The sequence below is a fragment of the Vipera berus genome, assembly GCF_964194415.1.
Source record: "Vipera berus genome assembly, chromosome: 10".
NCBI classification, from domain to species: domain Eukaryota; kingdom Metazoa; phylum Chordata; class Lepidosauria; order Squamata; family Viperidae; genus Vipera; species Vipera berus.
In genome coordinates, this window is record NC_138213.1 from 15,080,257 (window position 1) to 15,086,256 (window position 6,000).

A 6,000-nucleotide genomic window follows, 5' to 3' on the forward strand; every position below is an offset into this window, starting at 1 on the left:
TTGCCTTTCTACTTTTTTATCTGAGGAATATTGGTCATTATTTGAGATGATGAAATACCTTGGATGATAAAATCTTACTTGACAAATGACTTTTACTATAAAGACTACCTACAAACACATGAAATAGAGGTCCCATACCCAGCTATGAAATTATTTTCATTGTCTGATTTCAAAGTTCTCAACAATGCACCATTAAGAGAAGACGGATGAAGACCAGGAAAAGATTCTTTCCAGATTAAAAGCAATACATGAAACCATCCTTTCTGTGTTATATATATATAAACAGTTAATAATACTTCATTGTATAAACCAGGGAAAGCCGCCTGACAGAAAAACACGCGGGAACTTTGACAGCTGTCAAAGTTCCCCGCAATGCGCAGGCGCCACCACTGACAGCTCGCGGCTGTCAAACTCCGGACCATGTGGAAGCCTGAGCTGTCAAAGTTCCCCGCACAGCGCAGGCGCAACCACTGACAGCTCGCGGCTGTCAAAACACCAACCCATGCGGAAGCCGGAGCTGTCAACAGAAGACGACGCAGATTGGTCCCGGTTTGACACGGCGCCAAAATGAACACTCCTGATTGGCCCTCGCTGCCAGCTGCCGGCTATAAAAGCCGGACAAGTTATTCTATGTCTGCCTTGCTCTAAATAAACCTGTTGTTAACTAGCCTGTCGTCCCGAGTGGTCCTTAGGCTACTTCACTGGCGACGAAGGTGGGATCGCTCCGGAGCTGAAGTCACGGCCGAGGAAGAGAGTTCCCGGCAAGAGCTGTCACGGAAGTTTTAACTTCCATCGGAGCAACCCAGGACCGGACGACATGGCAAACTTCGGGCGTGTGAGTTTGATACCCGCCATCCCAAGAGATGGCAATCACACCTAGGCCAGGTCGAGGGATTCCTCCTCGTCAGTAAAATCACTGACGACAGAGCAAAGGCCGCCGCTCTACTATACATCAGCGGACCACCAGTGTACGATGCTGCCGTTGGCCTGTTCAGCCCGGTACCCATCACCGAAGTCTCCTACGCAGACCTGGTGGACCAGCTGAACAAGTACTACATGCCGGCTCGCTCAGAACTGTACTGGCGAGTGCAATTCGCCCAAAAGAAACAGCGACCGGACGAGCCCGCCAACGAGTTCATCGCCGGGGTCAGACAACGGACCTCAATTCACCTCTCGTGAATTTCAGATGTTCGCTATGAAGAATTGTATTAGACTGGTCACGTCGGCGCCGTTCCACCCATCGTCGAACGGGATGGCTGAAATTATGGTACGGTCCACAAAAGAAGCTTTAAAAAAATTCGTTAAAGGGAACTGGCAGAGGCGTCTCAGCCAGTTCCTCTTGTCACAACACACAACTCCATGCACAACAACGGGCAAATCACCAGCAGAATTGAGATGGGGGAGGAGGCTAATAACACGACTCGACAGATTGCACCCTGATACATATCCAGAAGAAAAAGAGCACCCCCACCCAAACCGCACACTCAACCCTGGACAATTGGTATGGGCACGGTCATACACGGATAAAAACAAGTGGGTCCAAGGGACAGTATTAAGACAAACCGGACCCATCTCATACCTTATAGCCACACAAGCACACGGCAACATACGCCGCCATATTGACCAGCTTAGACCCAGACAACCACCACACAACTCAGAGCAACCAAGGGATTCCGAGATACAACCCCCACCGGAAATACTGCCTATGCCAAACCAGGAAGAAGAACAGCAGAACGCACTACCAGAACCAGTCGATCCTCCACCCCTTCGCCGCTCAAACAGGAATCGAAGAGCCCCCACCTACCTAAAGGACTATCAGTGGGCGGGTTCCAACGTCCAAGAGGGAAGAAACGCGCCAGGGGAGGGGTAAGGGGTGTGTTATATATATATAAACAGTTAATAATACTTCATTGTATAAACCAGGGAAAGCCGCCTGACAGAAAAACACGCGGGAACTTTGACAGCTGTCAAAGTTCCCCGCACTGCGCAGGCGCCACCACTGACAGCTCGCGGCTGTCAAACTCCGGACCATGTGGAAGCCTGAGCTGTCAAAGTTCCCCGCACAGCGCAGGCGCAACCACTGACAGCTCGCGGCTGTCAAAACACCAACCCATGCGGAAGCCGGAGCTGTCAACAGAAGACGACGCAGATTGGTCCCAGTTTGACACGGCGCCAAAATGAACACTCCTGATTGGCCCTCGCTGCCAGCTGCCGGCTATAAAAGCCGGACAAGTTATTCTATGTCTGCCTTGCTCTAAATAAACCTGTTGTTAACTAGCCTGTCATCCCGAGTGGTCCTTAGGCTACTTCACTTTCAGCTTGTGATGAAATAAGACCTTACAGAAAAGAACAAGATGTCAGCTTAGATATACAAACCCAAATTCTGACTACAACTAAAGAACTAACAATGCAGAAGGTAACAGAAGAAGTGGAACAATCAAATACTAAGACAGAGGACTCAATTGACGAACAAATACAGTCAATGAAAAGGGACTGAGAACACTGAAAATGGAAAAGGCTTTCTATATAAATCCGAAGAAATTTGAGGAGCAAGAAGAAGAACGGACTGAATGGAAGATAAACATACCAGGACAATTATGGGCATTTGGAATAATAAGGAGACAATTTAAGGAATACAAATCAGCTAGCCCTTCCAAAAAATGGCAACTAAATGGTCTCTCTTATTCCAAACAATATATAATAATAATAGAGGGAGATCTATCTGATGATTTAAAATCGTTGACATGGAAAGCTAGCTGGCAAAGAAAGAAAGTCAGAATAAGGCTGAAGAAAATTGGGGTTTTGATTTATCAGAGCAGATTTTATATTACTAATTAGAGGGTCAAAGGGAGAAGTTGAGATAAGGGAAATTTTGCTCATTAAATTTAAAACATTTGGAAATTAGTTGAAAATAAGGATGCTATTTGTTTAATATTTAAAAATTAGACCCAAAAGATATATATATATATATTTTATGAATATGTTTGATTTATTGATTAACTCAGACAATATATATAATGGGCTTTGATTTATTAAAGGGGATACTGTATTATTAATTAAATGAAGTAAGATGGGGGGAAATAGATAACTTTTAGGAAATAGAACAAGATTCTACCCAAATAGATAAGATGTGTATTTTGAATATTAGATTCTGTTATGAATTGAGATAAAGGAAACTTTGGTTACCTAAAACCTGGAAATTATAAATATCAAATGTTAAATTTGAATATTGATGGGAAACTAAAAATTGGGGGAAAACAATAACAGGACATTGATTGACTGTAAAGATTGAATGTATAAGCTAAAAAAATATTGATAAATGTAATAACGATGTTTTTATTTAGTTGATAGAATAAGAACTATATTAGCTTGAATATGAGATAGTAGATATTAAGGGGAAAAGAGAGGAAATATTTGAGGTTGCAGTTTGACATTTGTACAAAAGTTTTTGTATGTTACTGAACTATTGATTAACCCAGCCACCACGTTGCTTTTTAAATACCTAAATGTAAAATTAGAAAATAAAAATATTATTTTTTAAAAAAAGAATGTATAATGAAATGTTCTGTACCAGTGACACCACTTCCTGTTCCTTACTGTGGGAGGAGTTTTTTTTCCTGTTTTATATTAGCTCTGAAGGATAGAGATATTCTACCACATGGAATGACACTGTGTTTACTTCCGTATTTTTGAGAGCTGCAGACAAGACTGCAATTAAGGGGCTTAGGCTTGGAGAGGGAAAATGCGATCCAATTCATGATCAACATTGCTCACAGAAGAGCAATTTTGGACCAACCACTATCTTAGACTAGTTATCACAACATAAATTGCTGAGAGGCTGAAATATTGGTAATGTTCTGTCCATATCTGATGCTGTGAGATTTTGGGAGGGCACAGAATAACAGAATAACAGAGTTAGAAAGGACCTTGAATGTCTTCTAGTCCAGCCTCTAGTTCAACCTGTTCCAATGTTTGAGGGGCAGCCACAGAGAAGAAAGGGTCAGCCTATCTTTCAAAGCACCAGCAGGTGAAACAAGAAGCAATAGATGCAAAACAATTAAGGAGAGAACTAAGGAGAAATTTCCTGACAGTTAAAACAATTCGTCAATGGAACAACTCCAGAAGTTGTGGGTACTCCGACCCTTGATGTTTTTAAGAAGAGATTGGACAGCCATTTGTCTGGAATGGGATAGGACCTCCTGCTCAAGCAGTGGGTTGGAGTAGAAGGCCTCCAAGGCCCCTTCCAACTCTGTTATTCTGTTATTAAGCCGCCCAAAAGTGTTGAGACACAGGCAGGGGACTTTCAAGTTGACAATGAATGGAAAAGGTAAATGCCAGACCTTGTCAAACTCATCCAACCAGTTATACCAAGCCATTAAAAAGAGGTTTTTTTTAAAAAAAAAGAATAAAAAGAATAAAGCCATTACCTCATTCCATCTCACTTTGTGGATCTCAGTTTTTGTTCACTTATGTTCACTCCATGTCTCACGCTAAAGCAACTCCCTCAGAATAATGTCAATCAAAGCAAAGCATGTTACACAGAGGATTTTTTTAAAAATAAAATAAAATAAACAAACATCCAGAGTCTGTTTTAGACATCAGAGAATTGCAGATGGGACATTGGAGGTGTTACTGCAGTGATACTGCAATTCATTTGTAACTTGAAAAGACTTGTCGGTGGGGCTTTGTGAAGGGGTCATGGAAGTTCCCTGTCCATAAAGACAAGATAAGTACTGAAGAAAACATCATTCTGAGATTCCTACACAGAGCAGCATGTATAAGATGCGCTAATATTCTATGACCATCACTGAGTGTTGTAGCTTATGATTTATGATGAATGTATTTTATGATTATAATCATGACTTATCCCTTGTTTGTATGTGCACGGAGAGCTTCTGCACTGGAGATAAATTCCTTGCATGTCCAGTCACACTAGGCCAATAAAGAATTCTGATTCTAAAGAATTCTAAATGGTAGGGAGCTCCAGAGACCTGCACACAACACAATACAATCATTGACTTATAGTCACAGCTGGGGCCAGAATTTCCACTGCTAAGCAAGGTGGGGGTTAAATGAGCCAGGCCCAATTTAATCACCTTTTTTTTGCCATGGGTTGCTCAGTGAATCACTGCAGTCATTAAGCGAATCCGGCTTCCCCCATTGACTTTGCTTGGTCGTAAGTGTTACCCTGGGACCCTGCAAGGGTTGTAAATATATACTGGTTGCCAAAAGCTCAAATTTGTATCCTTTTTTTTTTTTGGTGCTTTTGTAACTTTGGACGGGTGCTAAACAAAAGGTTGTAAGTCAAGGAGTATGTGTAAGCAGATGTTCCAGACAAGAAGTCAGTGGATAATGAAAGTGGGGGATTATCGCGGTTTGAGCTCTCAGTTTATCACCCAAAGTATTGTTCTACTATGCCTGGCAAGAGGGCTACCACTCTTTGGAAAGGATCCCATGATTTATTCTCTTTCTTAGCTGCCTTCCGATCATGTCTTGGTTTATTCTCCCCCTTTTTAAAATCTGTTGCAATTGTAATTGTTTCTATGTTTATATTTTAACTGTTTGTAAGCTGTCCAGAGTGCCCTTATCAGTAAGACAGGTTGTATATAAATATAATAAATAAAAATAATAATAAGTACAGAACCTGGAGATAGCAGAAGAGAAGAGAAAGAACTAGAGAAAATCACAAAATACAAAGTCCTGCATGTAGAAGTAGAACAACCATGGCAAAAAAACCCAAAGCTGATATCCATAGTTATAGTTGCCTTGGTACAGTCTCAAAACAACTGGAGCATCACTTAAACACTATCAGCATTGACAAAATCACATTTGGTCAATTTCAGAAGGCAGCTTAACTACATCCTGAGACAATATCTTTAACACCATTAAACTTTCACATCTGCCTATACCACATCCTTGGGAAGGACTCAATAGGAGAATAAAACTACCAACTCCAATAGAATAAAACAGAACAGAGAATAGAATAGAATAGAATAGAAT